Consider the following 19,902-nt stretch of genomic DNA (forward strand, 5'->3'; position numbering starts at 1 on the left):
AATTGTGCCCGTCGTGGGACTCCCCTAGATAAACCCCTTTGAGCCTACGTTAAGCCTTTTCTTTCATCACCCTTAAAATCTTTAACCTAAGCCTTAGTATAGCTATAACCCTACCCTTTGTCCTAAGGACTTAGTGGAGCTAAATTGAGACTTTACTTGAAGATTTTTGGCGTCAATATTGAAGAATAAGAAGAGGTGAAGGTTCAAGTGTGGGGGTAAACTTGTCCATGAATGAAAAAAATGAAAATATGTAAACGGCTAAGAAAAAAGAAAAGAGAATATGTTTATGGACTTTAGTACCCCATACTTAGTGATCTTGGAGTTTGCTTTGAATTGAAGGCCCACTACAGAAAAATTTGGCCTTTGTCCATTTCACTAGAGTTCAAGGGAAGTTTACATTGAAGATTGGGCCCAAAATGAAGACATTAGGCCCCTTTATAACACTCCCATGGGATTGTGACGTTTTTGCATACTTGGTGGATTTCTAGAAGTCTCTCTACACCAACATGAGCTCTACTAGGTTTTTAGGACACTTTGATAAATCCTTACCTTTCGTTTTTTTAAACCTTGAGCCTTGGCCCCATTATAACCCTTGAGAAGACCTTCTTGATCCTTAAGATGGGACAGCCCTTGATGTGGAGATGAGTTACAAGAGTTGAACCTATGGCAGTCCATTCGTGCAAGTAGTTGATATCATTCATGAGATCTTTAAAGAAAATTATACTTGTGCTTTCGTTTCTTGCATTATGTGATATACTTGCTATCTTTCACATATAATTGAGTGTATAAGCTTTTAAGCATTGCCAAGATCTGAGAGAAGAAAGAGTGGATATACCTTGTGAGGAATTGAATCAAACTTGTTGAAGCATGCTTAACTCTCGAATGCCTAAACATAGATTCTTGGTTGAGTGCTAATCTTGGTGTTGTGAAAGTAAGAGATTGCTGAGACAAATAGTTGAAGGGCAATAGAGTCTTTGTTCGTTTAGAGTCTTTAAATTTCGTTGAGTCTTAGTGTGTGTCTTAGTGTGATTTTGCTAAGGGACTAGCAAAAGCTAAGTGTGGGGGAATTTGATAGGAGCATTTTAATGCGACGTTTTAACTGCATTTCCTTACATTTCTTGCGTCATTTCCTTAGTAAAACTCTGTTTAGGAAAGTTTCCATTCTTTGATTGGGAAAGTTCCTATTTGTAGAAAGTTTCCATTTTTCTTAGTTTCTATTTTCCATTTTTAGAAAGTTTCTATTTTCGGTAGTTTCTATTTTTCATTTTTTGGAAAGTTTCCATTTTCAGTTTAGGAAAGTTGCCATTTTTCATTTTAGGAAAGTTTCTATTTTTCTTACTAGTTTCTATTTTCAGGACCTCCGAGCTAAAAAGTGGAAATGAACGCACAAATGGAAAGAGGAGCTTGCGAACATCAAGACGAACAAATATGAGAGAAAACGGCCCACACATTTGAGCAGAAATGAAGAAACAAGCTTTCCTAGTGCAACCAGGAAACCCTGCGAAATGGAGGAGAGCTTACCAATGAAGTTTCCAACGCAACTATGAAAAGAAATGAAAGAAATGAAGTGTTTTGCGTTGGAAAATAAGAAGGCTTGAAGATGAAGCAACGAAGCCCAAGAACACTTTGAATTTTCGGCAAAATGGATCAAGGCCCATCAAAGCCCATGACATTAGGGTTTGTGACGCATAACCCTAACCCTAGGGTTGTATTGCCGTGAAAACCAAAGAGAGAAACAAGGGAGATGGCGTGAAAATCAAGAAGAACCTAGAAGATTTCGGTTGAGATTTTCTAGGGCTATTTTTATGGAAAGAAATATACTTGGAGATAAACCCTAGGAGACTCCTTGCCGTCCAAGCCAAAAGAAAGAGAAGGAATTGCCGTGTGAATCAAAGAGAACCCTAGAGAATTCGACAAAGAGATTTCTTAGGGAGATTTTAAAGGAAAGAGAATATGTGTTGAACACAAAAAGCTCCCAAAAGGTGACTAGATTCATTCCTATATTCCCTAAAGGTATTTTGGCCGAAATAAAAGAGAGAAAATCAGAATATTATCAAGGAATTTCGGCAAGAATATTTAGGGAGATATTCTAGAGAATTTTGTGATTGGTTGGAACACATCATAGGGCTTATGTGGCAAGCAAGCATTGGAGGAAAATTATGGAAAATTAACAAGTAATTGCCGTGAGACTTTTGAGGAGTGCACGGCTTGGAGACCAAGTATGCCGTTCTCTATATATATCTTCTCATTCTCAACGTCTAGGGGCCCCATTCTTTACGTGATATACTTGAGAAAAAAATCAGAAAACTCTCTAGCCTAGCCGTGCTCCTCTCCATCCTCTAGGGCAACCACGAAGTGCAAGCAAGGCCAAGGAAGAAGAAGACAAGCCGTGAACACCATCCATCCTCCACCTTGAAGATTGCTTTCGAAATTCAAGAGACCACATCATCACTTCATTCATCTCACCTTCATCACGGTGTAATCCGATTCTCCTTGTAACTTTGCTTTGTATTTTCGTTGGTTTTGCCCTAGTTGACACACATGTTTGAACAAGTGTTGATTTCTGAAATTTTATGATTAATTGTTAATTTTCAGATTCATATATTGCGATTTATGGTTGCTTTTGTGTAAGTGTTTGATTAAATTTGCATGATAGAAATCTTTTGTATGATAATCTTGAATGGTTCGAAACATTTAGGGTTTTTATGTGAATGTTGCTACGAATTTGAGAACATGGATCAACTTTTTGGTTTTGTGTTCTTGAATCAATAAGTAGTAAAGGTTTTGTACAAAAACCGAATTTAATCAAAGAAGATTGCAATTAGGTGGACTTTTTCATACTAAGTTGCACATTTGAGTTGATAGCCTTTCTAGGTGCTTATTGCGTTAAACATGTATGATTGACTAGCTTTCTAGGGCTTGAATGCATGTTCGATAGGATTAGTCTATGTGCTTTCACTTAGATTTATTAGCATTGAAAGTAAAATATGGGGAATTGTTTGCTTTTAACGTTTCACATGATCAACTCCTCTTGCATGACTATGATGAACAATGATGAACTTGAATTAATTTTAATCATGAGTTTCGACTTTGATCTTTGTTCTCACATCCCATTGATGTTTTTATGTTTTTGCATTTTAATTATTTAGTTAACTTAGTATTTATTTTCGGAAAAAGAAAACCAAAAACAAAATCCCCCCATGTTTTCGTAAATAGTGTTTATAGTTGTAAATAATTCTTGTGAATTTCATACTTTGTTTTAATTTTAATTGTTTAATTGTTTGATAATGACAGGTGTACCCTCAATCCCCGGAATAGAACGATCCCTATTTACTTTATATTACTAATGACATTTCAGGGTTAAATTATGCGCTTGCTTTTAGCGTATCAAATTCTTTTCTTCATTTCTGCTCATTTCTGTGGTCCATTGCTTCTCATTTTTGCTCCCCTTGACGTTCGCAAGCTCCTCTTTCCATTTGTGAGTTCATTTCCACTTTTTAGCTCGGAGGTCCTGAAAATAGAAACTAATAAGAAAAATAGAAACTTTCCTAAAATGAAAAATGGCAACTTTCCTAAACTGAAAATGGGAAACTTTCTAAAAATGAAAAATAGAAACTACCGAAAATGGAAACTTACTAAAAATGATAAATAGAAACTACAAAAATAGCAACTTTCTACAAATAGGAACTTTCCCAATCGAAGAATGGAAACTTTCCTAAACAGGGTTTTAATAAGGAAATAATGCAAGAAATGTAGGGAAAAGCAAGTAAAACGTCGCATTAAAATGCTCCTATCCTTGCCCTTAACGTCATGTTAACTAGAATTCAAAACTCTACGAATCAAACAAAGAAAAACAAAACAAAGTATGAAATACACCGTGAAAGATGAATGACGAAGCCTTGAGACGAAGAACTCGAAGATCCTTGAAAGAAAGCAATCTTCTAGGGACGACCAAGGGTGGATGGTGGCTAGGATCTTGATGTATTGCATGACTTCTTCTCCTCCTTGCTTAAGACGCAGAGCTTCTGAAGACTAGAGAATGGAGATAATTTTTCTGATGTTTATTTTCTGAGGAAGAGAGGTGTGTTGTGTTGTGGTGTGTTGAATTGTGTAGAGAATGCTCCTATTTATAGGAGGATGGCAACTTAGTCTCCAAATCTTCAAGATTGATCCACACAGCATTAACCAATCAGATAATGCCACGTTAGCTCTGCTATGTCATCCAACCAATCAAAAAGCTCCAAAATCAATCCCTAATATATTGTTGCTGATTTTCCCAAGGATTTAATCTGATTTTATTCACAATTTTTGGCCAAATATCTAGGCATGAACCTAGACAATGTATATGGACGCATTTTGGACCTTTTTTTCCCTTAAATCTCTCCATGGCTTTATCCTTAACATCCTCCCCTTGATTTTCACATTAAAACTGCAGATTTTAATTCCTTAATTTCGGAATGCCTATCTTGAGGGAATTGAGGAATGAATCTGGACTTGTTTTGAGCCTTATCTTGTTGCACAATCCCATGAAACTCTCCCTTGATTTTCTCAACGTAATCTCCTTGATTCTCTCCTTGATTTTCACATTATCTCCATCATTTCCCATGCAAAAATCAGATTTAATCTCCCATAATATCTTAAAGCCATGTGGTCTCCTAATGCCTTTAGGTTTCCTAGCCTCATCAGGATTCTTGCGTTGACTGGGATTCCTAGTCGGACCAGGAAAACTCCATTTCTTCATTTCAGCTTTATTTGCTCCAAATGACCTGAAAATAGAAACTATTACTATGAGTAGAAACTTCCTAAAAATATAAACTTTCCTAAAGAAGAAGGATTTATTAAAGGAAATAACTAAGTAAATATGAGGAAATAACAATTAAAACATCGCATTAAAATGCTCCTATCACCAGGATGCTTTTGACAAGCTTAAGGAGCTTTTGACGTCTGCCCCCATCATGTTACCTCCAGATTGGTCCTTGTCCTTTGAGCTGATGTGTGATGCCTCTGACTACGCAGTTGGAGCTGTTTTAGGGCAACGAAAGGACAAGAGACCCTATGCCATCTACTACGCCTCAAGAACTCTTAATGATGCACAATTGAATTATTCAACTACTGAAAAAGAGCTTCTTGCAGTTGTTTTTGCACTTGAGAAATTTTGTTCTTACTTACTTGGCACTAAAGTCATTATTTATACTGATCATGCAGCTCTCAAGTACTTGATGTCCAAGAAGGAGGCAAAACCAAGGCTTATTAGATGGGTCCTACTCCTACAAGAGTTTGATGTGGAGATAAAGGACAAGAAGGGTAGTGAGAATGTGGTAGCAGACCACTTGAGCCGCTTGGTGCATGCAGAAGACCCTCTTCCTCTGGTGGAGACCTTTCCAGATGAACAGCTCTTTGGACTTTAGGTAAGTGAACCATGGTATGCAGATATTGTAAATTACATTGTTTCTAAAAAGATTCCTGATACCATGTCACGTGCTCATAAAGATAGGCTTAAGAAAACTGTTACACAATATGTTTGGGATGAACCTTACCTTTGGAAATATTACTCTGATCAATTGATTAGGAGTGTGAGCCCCCGAAAATTTTGTTTAATTTTTGAAGGTAATTTTTCGCCAATAAGATTTTTCCGCAAGGTAATTTAAGTGAAGGAATTTATTTTGGAAATTATTTTGGTATCGAGACCACCTATTGGGCTGACAATTTAAGTTTGGGCCGAGATTCTTCCATTTGGGCCTAGAGGATTACCAGAGCTTATGGAGATAGAGATTGTCGAAGCAAATTTGAGAAGGAGACGAGTTGGGTTGTAACAAAGTTCTGAATATTGAGTCTTAAGAAAATTGAGTTTTGGACTCTAGACGAAATCGAGAAATTACTAAAGAAGTCGTTGACGAAAAACGAGTAAAGAAACGAACCCCAACACCCGGAAGTGACCAGCCAGGACGGTTTCGTAATTCGTCGCAAGGATACAATGGGCATTTCACGTAGATGGGTATAAATAGAAAATTGGGAAAACCCTAGCCTCATTTCTTTTCCTCTCTCCCTTGCAGCCGCGTCCTCTCTCTCTCCCCGACCTCTCACTCTCTCGTCCTCCCTCTCTGCCACCGCCGGAAACACAGTGTCCGGCCACCATCTCACAAAACCACCACCACCAATCAACTCAATACCTAAATCCGAACCAAACCCAAAAGGAATCGAGGCCATGCATCAACCTCGACCTCTCGCTCCCTCTCTCTTCTCCTTCCCTCTGCAAACGCCGGAAACCCAATCTCCGGCCACCACCTCATGTCACCGCCACCACCAATCGAACCTACATCCAAATCCGACCCAAGCCCGAGCCTCAGCACCGACATGCATCGCCGGCAGCCTCTACACTCGCCAACCCATGACCGCGACGCCACTGTTCCTCGAGCCTCGTCGATTTCCGGCCATCATTCCAACACTCCGCCGCCACCTACGAGCTCGGGGTAGTCTGTTAAGCATCACCCCAAAGCCTCGTCGCTAACCCGAAGCTGGAGAACACCGCACGCACCCGCGCCGGCGATCTGGGCTTCTGCAAAACTAGGGATACCACCTCCGGCCATGATTGAACGAAGCCACCACCTCGAAGAAGCTTAGGGCTGCACGAATCGCCTTAACCCCTTAGTCCCAACTTCTGACTTTGACCGGAGCCACCCAGCACCACCGTGAGAGCCACCGGCTTACCTTTTTCGTCCGGTAAGCTATATTTTGTCCTCTCCCTTTGGATAATGCCATGAGACATTGTGAATCGAAAAACCTAATTTTCTGTTGCGAAAATTGGATTGTGTGAGGTTTGGAGAATCTGCGTTTTTGGGTTTGAAGAGGAGGGCCTGGAGCTGAGGTTTCGATTGAGTCACCCTTGAAGAAGAAATGGTAAGGACACTCTGCAATTTCTGTTTTGGATACGAAAGTTGGTGATGGGTTGATTGTTGATTTTGTTCTACATGTTAGGGGTTCGAATGGTTGATGGTGTTTTGGTGCAGCCATGCTAAATCGACTTCTAGTTTTGGATAGAAGAATGGTAAGGGACTGCATCTTGGATCTGTTTGGCTATGTTCTTTGTAGTGGTCGAAAGTGTATGGTTATGTTGAGTAAATAGAATGAGATATGGTTGTACTGGTTTGTTATGTTGGAAACTTGGCATGAATAAGTATGAATCGGTTTGTTGTATTAAGGAGAGTTGTCTTGAGAATTAAAGGGAGTGAATCTGTTATCAATGTTGAATGGTTGGAAAATGGATTAAATAAAGGTAAATTTAAGATGACATTTTGGGTCAAAGGCTTAAACAGTTTGAAAATTGAGATTGGATCAATTTTACGACGTAAGCTAAATGCTATGATTGATGTTAATATTGAGAAGCTGTTGATAAAGAAAGTGGTGGATTTCTTATGCTTAAGTTATTCTATTAAAGTTAGTGAAACAAAAACAATGAAAGTATTCTCCTAGTTATCATATCCCGGAATGAACTTAGTAAACAAAATCATTCGGGAATGGTAGTTGTGATTTGTTTTCTTAAAGTAGAAATGCTAAACCAATCTTGGTCAAAGTGCTAAGTATAATCACCATATTCCGAATGATTCAAATGCAACAATGATCATTTGGATTATTTGGGAATGGTAAGTATATATGTTGCTTAAGAAAGTGAATGCTAGACAATGGAATTGAATATTTAATCCGAGTTATATTATCGAAAGAAGTATGATCACCATATCCCGAATGAGCTTACTATTCTAAGTAAATTGTTCGGGAATGGTTTCTACTAATTATCGATCATGGATTATTTGGTGAATTTTAAAGTGAGTTATGAATTAATTACTTATCGGATATAATTTTTGTTAAAGGACTCAAGCGTGTGCACATGAAATTGGAAGAAGTATTGAAAATCAAAAACGACACTAAGTTTGGGCGAGCACTCCATTTCCAGGTAGGGTGAGCTGTCCCTTCCTTGTTAGAGGCTTTTCAGTATATGTGGAATGCTATACTAAGATAGTATGTTGCCTGAAAGAATGTTTTTGGTTGTTCATTAGTCGATGCCTCGTTGACACGCTTTTTGCAAGCGCATAATTTAACCCTGAAAATATCGTTAGTAGTATAAGCAAATAGGGATCGTTCTATTCCGGGGATTGAGGGTACACCTGTCATTGTCAAACAATTAAACAATTAAAATTAAAACAAAGTATAATATTCACAAAGATATTCGCAAGTATAAACATTATTTACGAAATTAGGGGGGGTTTTTGTTTTTGGTTTTCGAAAAATTAAAAACAAGAATAAAAACTAAGTATAAACTAAAACACAAATACAAGAATGAGATGTAAGAAATAAAGATTAAAACCAAGTTCATGATTAAATTCGAATGAACCCTACATTGTTCTTCCAAGTCATGTGAAAGAAGTTGATCATGTGAAACATTAGAAAGCAAACGATTTCCCATATTTTACTTTCAACGCTAATTAACCTAAGTGAAAGCACAAAGATTAATCCTATCAAACATGTAATCAAGCCCTAGAAAGCTAGTCAATCATACATATTTAACGCAAGAAACACATAGAAAGGCTATCAACTCAAGTGTACAACTTAGTATGAATAAGTTCATCTAATTGCAATCCTTTTCAATTGAATTCGATTTTTGTTCAAAACCTTTACTACTTTTGATTTAAGTTCATAACACAAAAAGTTGAATCATGTTCTTAAATCTAGCACCACTCATACATAAACCCTAAAAGTTTCGAACCAATTAAGATTAACATACAAGAGATATCTATAAAGCAAATTCAATCGAACAATCACACATAAGCAACTTTGGAATCACAACATAGAATTTGAAATCCTTTATTCAATCATAAAATTTCAGATTATAAACCTTGTTCAAACATCAATGTTAACTAGAACAACTTCCAACGAAATCAAACAAGGAGAATCAAAAGCAATTACAAGAAAGAAGGTTGAATTACACCGTGAATGGAGATGGTGATGAAGAACTCGAATGATGAACTAATGAAACTCGAAAGCAAGCTTTAAAGTGCACGGCTTCAAGGTGGAATGGTGGAGATGCTCACGGCTTAGTCTTGCTTCTTTCTTCCTTGCTTGAAAACGCCAAAAGATGCCTAGAGAATGGAGAGAGCTTCCGCGCGTAGAGAGAATTTTCTGAATTGTGGGGGTGATGTGAGACGTCTAGGGATGTAAAGTATATATAGGGAACGGCCAAACTTGGTCCCCAAGCCGTGTATTTTCTGCTTTATTTTCCAAGGAATTAAATAAATAATTCCACATAGCTTCCACCAATGAGAAATTGCCAAGTAAGCCCTAGTGTGTCATCCAACCAATCATAAAACTCCAAGAAGATTCCCTAATATATTCTTGCCGAATATCCATGAATTAATTCTGATTTTCTTCTCTTATTTCGGCCAAAATATACCTAGGGTTTCTAGCAATGAATCTAGACGCCATTTGGTGCTTTTCTTGATGTCCACACTTTTTCTTTCCATAAACTTCACCCTAGAAAATCTCTTGCGTAATCTTTTATTTCTTCTTGATTTTTCACGCCACTTTTCTCTCCTCCCTTTGGTTTTCACGGCAAAGCATCTCTAGGGTTTCATACTTGCGTCACAAACCCTAATTCCATGGGCTTTCATGGGCCTTGATCCATTTTGCCGAAAATCCAATTCAATTTGTAGGGTTCTTGGGCCTCGTTGCTTCAACTTCAAGTCTTGTCTCCCTCCAACGTCAAAACACATTATTTTTCCATTTCTTCTTCATGGTTGCGTTGGAAACTTGCTTGGGAAGCTTTCCTCCATTTCGCAGGATTTCCTGGTTGGACTAGGAAAGCTTATTTCTTCATTTCTGCTCGATTGTGTGGCCCATTTTGTCTCATATTCGCTCGTCTTGACGTTCGCAAGCTCCTCTTTCCATTCGTGAGTTCATTTCCACTTTTTAGCTCGGAGGTCCTGAAAATAGAAACTATACTGAAAATAGAAACTTTCTGAAAATGAAAAATAGAAACTTACTAAAAAAGAAAAATAGAAACTTTCCTAAACTGAAAATGGAAACTTGCCAGAAATGAGAAATGGAAACTACCAAATAGAAACTTTCTACAAATAGGAACTTTCCCAATCGAAGAATGGAAACTTTCCCAAACAGGGATTTTTCCAAGGAAATGGCGCAGAAAATGTAGGGAAATGCAGTTAAAACGTCGCATTAAAATGCTCCTATCAAATTCCCCCACACTTAGCTTTTGCTAGTCCCTTAGCAAAATCACAACACAGACACGACTACGACTCAACGAAAAGTTAAAGACTTGACACATAACAGACTCTATTGCCCCTTTAACTATTTGTCTCAGCAATCTCTTACTTTCACAACACCAAGATTAGCACTCAACCAAGAATCAATGTTTAAGCATTCGAGAGTTAAGTAAAACATGTAATCCACATATACATAAGTACGACTTGGTTGTAACAATGGTGATGGGGTTAAGCTCAGCATGCTTCAGACAAGTATGATTCAAATCTCACAAAGTATATTCACTCTTTCTTCTCTCAGATCATGGCAATGCTTAAAAGCTTATACACTCAAGTATATGTGAAAGATAACAAAGTATCACATATGTATAGAAACGAAAGCACATATATTTATTTTCTTTTAAAGATCTCATGAAAGATATCAACTGCCTGCACGAAAGCACATATATTTATTTTGTGGTTGCCTCTTTTCTTAAAGCATTTTTCGATAAACGTGCACAATATTATGTAGTAAATATTTTCAAGTATATTATCTTTCAAACCTAGCGTGGTTGGGTCGGCCCCTACTGGGCATGCGAGGACGAAAGCTCACCCCTACAATAGTGTGCAGGTTTGAGCACGTGGTCGGGAAGCGTACAGGGGAGGCACATGGCCCGGCTTGGCGCATTTCTCTTTAGTTTTATCAAAAGGAAGGTTTTTGTCCCTTATCGGATTTTGAAGTAACTTAGTTATTTATTTTCTTACTAATTTATTTGTTTATTTGTTTTCTATTCGCTCCTTTACAAAATTTCGAGAGACCCGTAACCCTGGGGCGCGTCTCTCATACTTGTTTTTACTTCGTCAATCGTTATTTTCCAAATTGGGCTCCTATTGTAAGCCCAAATCTTTTAGCTCACTTTAAATTCCGCTTGCGAAAATATGTTGTTCGGTTGCTAGAATGTTTTGTGACTTTTGTCCAAGAAAGTGTTTTGTAAACCAACAACCTAAACTCAAAAGGCCTTGCGGTCTCGAGTTGATGAGCTATCGAGATGCCATTCGTGACATGTCGATTCCTCATTGGATCGGAGTCGCGGCGCTGTGGGACCCCCCTCTCGGGTCACCACAAGGAGGTGATACCTGAACATGAACAAAATGCCATACTTTCTTTTTGCCATTCTAAAGCATGTGGGGGTCACTTTGGGTCAAAGAAAACTGCGTTTAAGGTATTAGAGTCTGGGTTCTTTTGGCCAACGTTATTTAGGGATGCATATGCCTATTGTTTAACTTGTGATAGGTGCCAGAGAACAGGAAATCTAGGCCCTAAAGATCAAATGTCATTATCTAATATCATAACTGTTGAAATATTTGATGTCTGGGGTATAGATTTCATGGGACCTTTTCCTTCATCTTTTAGATTTCTCTATATCTTACTTGTTGTGGACTATGTTTCGAAATGGGTGGAAGCAAAGGCCACTTGATCGGAGTAATATTTTCTATGTTTTTAGTATCATTTTCCCTACATTTTACTTAGTTATTTTCTTAACAATATCATTTCTAACTTAGTTTTGTGTTTTTAGGTACATTTGAGCTTCAAACGCAAGAAATGAGCTAAGAAGAGCTAGAAATGATGGAAATGAAGGCAAGGAGGAAATGAGGCGCAGAAATGAGAAGAAATGGAGAAATGAAGTTTTCCCAGTTCTACCAGGAAAAGGAATCCCAGTTGAAGTAGGAATCCTAATGCAACTAGGAGTGAGCTCGGGAAAATGATGTTCGGAAATGAAGAAATGACAGAGTCCCAGTTGGACTAGGAAACCTGACTCTGCTAGGAGTCCTGGTGGTGCTAGGAGATGCTGTGGCTTCAAGATGACTCAAGATAGCTCAAGAATGTTCTAGAATGCACAATAAATTTCGGCAATTGAAGAATGGGCTTTGAAATTGTCCAATTGAGAAGCCTGGCCCAAAGATTGAAGCATGTGACTTGCACATGAGTTTCTAGACCCTTCTTGACGTCTTGGAGGAGTCCTAAACTGATTCTATTTGGTTTTTGCCGTGAAAAGATACAGAAGATTTCGGAAATCCCAAAAAGGGAGAGTTTTTAGGAATCTGCCTGTGCAGATCAGTCAACTTCGACAGAGCCCTGAGGACAGCTCAGAACTCAGAAAATTGCGATCTATATATGGTTGGAAAGCTACGGATGTCTAGTTGCCAGATCTATTTACGGTTCATCAATATAAATTTTCTAGAAGACGTTATGGTCGATTTAGTACACGGAGGTCAGTCTGCCCAGAAATCGGTTTTGTGTAAATAAAGAGAGTTTCGGAAGTGAATATCTTTTGGGACGAGTTTGGGAAGGTCTCTACTCTATATTTGATCTGATTTTGAGGATATATTGCAGCCATGATGATGTGGACCAATGAGAAAATTCAAAAGGAAGTCTACATCAACACAAAAAAGGAAGGAGAATCAGAATTGAAGACGGAGAGCTAGGGTTTGACGTCTAGAGCTTCTCTATATATACACATCTATTTTGGACGTTTTTGATAATATTCCTTCACTCCATTCAGCCATATCTCTCCCTCCATACACGTCCATCTCTTCCATAACTCAAAATATCATCAAACCCTGAATCAAATACGCAATCCTCCCCTTTTCTCTCTCAAAGGTTCGTCATCCTCTCTTCAAGTCAAGAAGACGTGATCAAGCTCCATCAACACATCCTTGCCATGGTCCTCATCTTGCCTCCACCACCTTTGAAGCTTTCTTGCGTTCTTGAGATCTTCAAAAGTGTAACCATGTCCTATTCTAGTTTAATTTCGGTTTTCTTTTCTTGTAATTCAAAACAATTTTTGTTTTGTTATTTTGGATGTTTCGAATTCTTGTTAGATTAAATTTTGGATGTTAAAGATTGATTTCCAATAGCCATGAAGCATGTTTTGTTTTAGGTTTTTCATATTATAATTTTTGGTTTCATATATGTTATGATTGTTTTTTTGATTTTGTGCTTCAATCCCATCTTTTATGTGCTTATGTTCTTTGGTGCGCAACTTAGAATTATAACCATGTAATTGCATCCAAATTAAGATATGCTAGCGTTCTAGGTCTTAATTGCTAAGTGGAAAATCTATAATTCCTTAGGTAAATCAACAATGAGCTTTGCATGATAAGATTAGCGTTCTAACTTGTTGTCTTTGCTTAAATCAATCAAACTTCCACATGTTCTTAATGCGTTAATTTTGTTTTGTTGGGGAATTGATCACTCACTAGCTTTGCATGATTAATAGGGTTAATTATGGTGCGTTCATCTAGTTAATCTAATTAAGGGAAGTAAAAAGAACTTATGCATGCGTTCATGGTTTGTTCTTGATTGATTTCTTTCTATGCCATGTTTGATTCAAAAATTATGTTTGATAATTTGCTTAATCTGTTAATGGTTGTTAATTATATCTCTACTTCTTCCATTCATCTACTTCTACTTTGATTCAGATTTGTTTGATCACTTGTATAATATTTAGTTGTTAGATTTAGATTTAGATACAACTTTCAAAATCCCCTATCTTGTAATTTTGTAAATATATACTTTGTTTTATTTGTCTTTTATATTTTGTGAATAATACTAATTTGTTTAACGTTTTTGACAGGAAGTATACCCCAATCTCCGGTTTAGAACGATACCCTACTTACTCATACTACAATTCGATGCAGGGTTTAAATTGACACTCATTTTGAGCGTATCACCACTCAAACAAATGACTCTAAGGTTGTTGCAGATTTTATCAAGTCTAACATCTTTAGCAGGTTTGGAATGCCTAGAGTCCTTATTAGTGATGGTTGATAGGAGCATTTTAATGCGACGTTTTAACTGCATTTCCCTACATTTTTCTGCTCCATTTCCTTGAAAAATCCTTGTTTTGGAAAGTTTCCATTCTTTGATTGGGAAAGTTCCTTATTGTAGAAAGTTTCCATTTTTGTAGTTTTCATTTCTCATTTCTGGCAAGTTTCCATTTTCAGTTTAGGAAAGTTTCTATTTTTCATTTTTAGTAACTTTCTATTTTTCATTTTTAGTAACTTTCTATTTTTCATTTTTAGTAACTTTCTATTTTTCATTTTTTAGTAAGTTTCTATCTTTCAAATTAGGTAAGTTTCTATTTTTTTTTATACTAGTTTCTATTTTCAGGACCTCCGAGCTAAAAAGTGGAAATGAACGCACGAATGGAAAGAGGAGCCTGCAAACATCAAGACGAACGAATATGAGAGAAAACGACCCACACATTTGAGCAGAAATGAAGAAATAAGCTTTCCTAGTCCAACCAGGAAATCCTACGAACTGGAGGAAGGCTTCCCTAGCAAGTTTCCAACGCAACCATGAAAAAGAAATGGAAAAATAATGTGTTTTGCGTTGGAAAATGAGAAGGCTTGAAGATGAAGCAACGAGGCCCAAGAACTCTATGGAGTTTCGGCAAAATGGATCAAGGCCCATCAAAGCCCATGACATTAGGGTTTGTGACGCAAAACCCTAACCCTAGGGATGTGTTGCCGTGAAAACCAAAGGGAGGAGGCAAAAGTGGCGTGAAAATCAAAAGAAGAATAAAAGATTACACAAGAGATTTTCTAGGGTGAAGTTTATGGAAAGAATTCATTCCTAGAAACCCTAAGCATGTTTTGGCCGAAATATCAAGAAGAAAATCAGAAAATAATCAAGGAAATTCGGCAAGAATATATTAGGGTATCTTCTTGGAGTTTTATGATTGGTTGGATGACACACTAGGGCTTACTTGGCAATTTCTCATTGGTGGAAGCTATGTGGAATTATTAATTTAATTCCTTGGAAGAAAATCAGAAAACTCACGGCTTGGAGGCCAAGACTTGACGTTTCCTATAAATACTACACCCTAGACGTCTCAAAAGGAACACTTTACAATTCAGAAAATTTTCTCTACGCGCGGAAGCTCTCTCCATTCTCTAGTTCAACTTTTGGCGTTTTCAAGCAAGGAAGGAAGAAGCAAGGACTAGGCCGTGAGCATCATCATCCATTCCACCTTGAAGCCGTGCACTTTGAAGCTTGCTTTCAAGTTTCATTAGTTCATCATTCGAATCATTCATCCATCTCTCCATTCACGGTGTAATTCAACCTTCTTTCTTGTAATCACTTTTGATTCTCCTTGTTTGATTTCGTTGGATGTTGTTCTAGTTAACATTGATGTTTGAACAAGGTTTATAATCTGAAATTTTATGATTGAATAAAGGATTTCGAATTCTATGTTGTGATTCCAAAGTTGCTTATGTGTGATTGTTTAATTAAATTTGCGTTATAGATAACTTTTGTATTTTAATCTTATGTGGTTGCAAACACTTAGGGTTTCGATATGAATGGTGCTAGGTTTAAGAACATGAAATCGACTTTTCGTTTTGTGTAAACTTGAATCAAAGTAGTAAAGGTTTTGTACAAAAATCGAATTTAATTAACGAGGATTGCAATTAGGTGGACTTTTTCCATACTAAGTTGTACACTTGAGTTGATAGCCTTTCTTTGAACTTCTTGCGTTAAACATGTGTGATTGACTAGCTTTCTAGGGCTTGAATGCATGTTTGATAGGATTAGTCTTTCTGCTTTCACTTAGATTAATTTAGCATTGAAAAGTAAAATATGGGAATTGTTTGCTTTCTAACAATTTACATGATCAACTCCTTTCACATGACTTGGAAGAACAATGTAGGGTTAATTCTAATTTAATCATGAACTTGGTTTTAATCTTTGTTCTCTCATTCCATTCGTGTAATTATGTTTTTGTGTTTTATTTGTTTTCTTAACTTAGTTAATTTTTGAAAACCAAAACCTAAATCCCCCTTTTTCGTAAATAATTGTTTATACTTGTGAATATCTTTGTGAATATTATACTTTGTTTTAATTTTAATTGTTTAATTGTTTGACAATGACAGGTGTACCCTCAATCCCCGGAATAGAACGATCCCTATTTGCTTATACTACTAACGATCTTTTCAGGGTTAAATTATGCGCTTGCTTCTGCAATCAAATGATTGAGGCTTTGTTGAGAAAATATGATGTTACACATAAGGTCTCTACACCTTATCACCCCCAGACAAGTGGGCAGGCTGAAGTCTCTAATCGTGAAATCAAGAGGATATTAGAGAAGACTGTGAACCCCAACAGGAAGGACTGGTCCCTAAGATTGGAGGATGCTTTGTGGGCCTATAGGACTACGTACAAAACTCCGATTGGAATGTCACCCTATCGTATTGTGTATGGCAAATGACACGCTTAGAGCAAGCACATAATTTAACCCTGAAAATATCGTTAGTAGTATAAGCAAATAGGGATCGTTCTATTCAGGGGATTGAGGGTACACCTGTCATTGTCAAACAATTAAACAATTAAAATTAAAACAAAGTATAATATTCACAAAGATATTCACAAGTATAAACATTATTTACGAAAAAGGGGGGTTTTGTTTTTGATTTTTGAAAATAAAACTAAGTAAAGAGAACAATTAAAATGCAAAAACATAAATATAAAGATGGAATGAGAGAAACAAAGATCAAAACCGAAACTATGATTAAAATCGATTCAAACCCTAATATTGTTCATCTAAGTCATGAGAAAGGAGTTGATGTTGATCATGTGAAACATTCGAAAGCAAATGATTTCCCATATTTTACTTTTCAATGCTAATTAACCTAAGCGAAAGCACCTAGATTAATCCTATCAAACATGTAATCAAACCCTAGAAAGCTAGTCAATCATGACATGTTTAACGCATTAGACATAGAGAAAGGCTATCAACTCAAGTGTACAACTTAGTTATGGAAAAGTCCACCTAATTGCAATTCTCTTTAATTAAATTCGATTTTTGTACAAAACCTTTACTACTTTGATTCAAGTTTACACAAAACAAAAAGTTGATTTCATGTTCTTGAACCTAGCACCATTCATATCGAAATCCTAAGTGTTTGCAACCACATAAGATTAAAATACAAAAGTTATCTATAACGCAAATTTAATTAAACAAACTCACATAAGCAACTTTCGAAGAACAATAATATGAATCTGAAAATTCTCAATTAATCATAAAAATTCCAGAAATTAATATTTGTTCAAACATATATGTCAACTAGAACAAAACCAACGAAATCAAACAAGGTTACAAAGAAAGAGGTTGAATTACACCGTGAGATGGAGATGGGGATGAAAGGTAAAACGTATGGAGTCTTGAATCTCGAAAGCAAGCTTCAAGGTGGAGAGTGGATGGTGATGCTCACGGCTTGGTTCTTCTTCTTCTTCTTCCTTCCTTGAACTTCGTGGCTTGCTCTAGAGGATGGAAAAACTCACGGCTATGCTAAGGAGATTTTCTGATTTTTTCTAAAGTGTAAACGTAAAAGAGAGTGTGATGCTCCGGAAATTCGTATTTATATTCCGAGGATTTTCCGGAATTTAAATTGTGGTTGATGGAAGGTTTCGTGGCTCGTGGATGGAGCGGAAGTGTTTCGGATGAATTGGTATTCGAAAAGTATGACTTTAGGGGGGTTGCTAAGGTTGACTTTTGATACGTTGAGATTCTCCGAAAACTTCCTTCATGAAAGTTGTAGAGCGCGTCGATACGAGTTCGTGGACATGCGGAACGCGAGAATCGGAGTTCGTATGAAGAAGTTATGGGCTTCGGAAAAACTTTCCATTTTGGTATAAAAGGACTAAATTTTCCGAAAATTGCAAAGAAGGCCAGATTTCCAAAAACGGAAACTCAGCTCTTCCCGAGCCCGCGCGCAGGCAGCCACTTCGCCGGCGTCGTTCTCGCTCGTCCGGCCACCGTTTGCTTCGATTCAAAAGTGGGTTTTGCTCGCCTCAATCCCCTCTTGAGGTCTGTGGATAGATTGAAGAGAGATTCGAGCTGTGGAGGGAGCTACATCGAGTGGATGTGGCCGCTTCGGGGATGAAATCGCCTTGATCGGAGTCGGAGATTCCGGCCACCTTTGCCGGTGATTCTTGAGGGCTTTTGGAGCTTGGAGGACGTTGATGCTTCCCACAAGGTGGCTTGCATCGATTCAACTCGTGGAGGTCGAATTTTGGAATTGAAATTCTAGGGTTTCAATCGGTCCGGTTTGTTCTAAGGTAAAATTCGATCGATTGGTTTATAATTGGACTTTGTTGTAGTTATGAAAGTTGAAATTGGGGTTGAGATGAAGAACTTTGGTGTTGGAAGTTTTGTCAAATTCCGAGTTTGGTTTGGCGGCGGTGCCGCCACTGTGGTGGTGTTTTCCGGCGGTTTCCGGCCACCTCAGGGATAGTTTCTGTTCCTGAGTTCGATCTACTCGTCGATACGAGCATTTCGATATATTGTTTGTAATTTTTGGAGATCGTATGAGCATGTTGTGATTTTTACGGTTTCGGACCGTTCGATGTTTCGATCCGTGAGGATTCGAGCTTCCGATCGACTTGTGGTTTTGGCATATCGATCGAAGAAGTATTCCGGAGACATTTGGTGGTCTCGGATGTGGTTTCACTGATGCAGCTAAAATAGCCTCACAATTTAACCCTGCAAAATGTAGTTGTCAGTATTGGATAAGCAGGGATCGTTCAGTCCGGGGATTGTAGGGTACACCTACACAAAAAGGTCAATTAACAAATAAAAGAATAAAATGGGGGTTTTGGAATTTGGTTCCTAATCTACTTAAAATAAAAACAAAATAAATAAAACTATATACAATGATCGACTTCCCTAACCTAGACCAATACCACTCAGAAATTATTAAGTGTAAAAACAAAAAATTCATTTCAACATGCTACAAAAATGTGCCCATCTTAAACGCTTAGATAAGAGCCCAAATGAAAAGCCTCAGCGGATCAATCCATTTATCTGATTCGTTCTAATGTAGGCTTGGATCGGAAAAGTCCTTACCAAGCCTAATACTACTAATTTTCGAAAACACTCAGCGTAATTCTCTTAACTAGTAGTATTATCTAACCCTCGAATCAACTCACACGTGCAAATTAACCATTACACATAGAATTTAACACGTAATTTCCAGAATCATTTAATCATTAAGACATGATTTTTACCACTTTTTAGAACTAATTGCTACTTGTTTAACTCAGCGCCTTAACAAATAACAATTACCCTTGGCAAATTAAGCAAACACACAAGAATACTCAGCGTGATTCTAGCATGCAAACTTATTAACCTAACTCTGAGAATTACCTAAACACGTAAAAGGGCACAAGATTGTGACATGCATCATCAAAGAATTCTCGAAATTAACTCAATAATAAACTGAAAATCTCAAAAATATTAATAAAAATATTCTGAAAATCTCATGTCTCCAATTACACAACTCGCAAATCCAAACACACAAAACCGAAATAAAAATTGTAAGTAGAGTCATAGTTACACTTTGAAGCTTTCCTCAGCGGCTTGGCAACAAGGTGATGAACTCGTCTCTGCTATGGTGGTGGAGCGTCCTTGACTCAGCGCCTAAGAACTTCGTAGAATGATGGATGGATGGTGGTCACGGTCTTGTGAGTGATGGAAGTTTAAGGAGTAAATTGGGCAGAGTCTCGGAAAACTTTTTGGCCAGGAAGTGATAGGCTAGGAAGTGATCTTGGCTAGGAAGTGATCGGCCGGGAAGTGATAGGCTAGGAAGTGATAGG

General features: G+C 37.5%; 1 protein-coding gene and 1 long non-coding RNA gene across 2 annotated transcripts in view; one reads left to right on the plus strand and one right to left on the minus strand.

Moving 5' to 3' along the window:
* Positions 1 to 19,902, minus strand: part of LOC133730631 (uncharacterized) — a 120,253-nt gene that overhangs the window by 68,262 nt on the left and 32,089 nt on the right. The window lies entirely within an intron of this gene.
* Positions 6,787 to 7,148, plus strand: LOC133730139 (uncharacterized). Its single transcript, XR_009856632.1, has 2 exons — positions 6,787 to 6,897; positions 6,976 to 7,148. It is a non-coding gene; the product is annotated as an uncharacterized LOC133730139 (long non-coding RNA).

The sequence above is a fragment of the Rosa rugosa genome, chromosome 2, assembly GCF_958449725.1.
Source record: "Rosa rugosa chromosome 2, drRosRugo1.1, whole genome shotgun sequence".
Taxonomy (NCBI): domain Eukaryota; kingdom Viridiplantae; phylum Streptophyta; class Magnoliopsida; order Rosales; family Rosaceae; genus Rosa; species Rosa rugosa.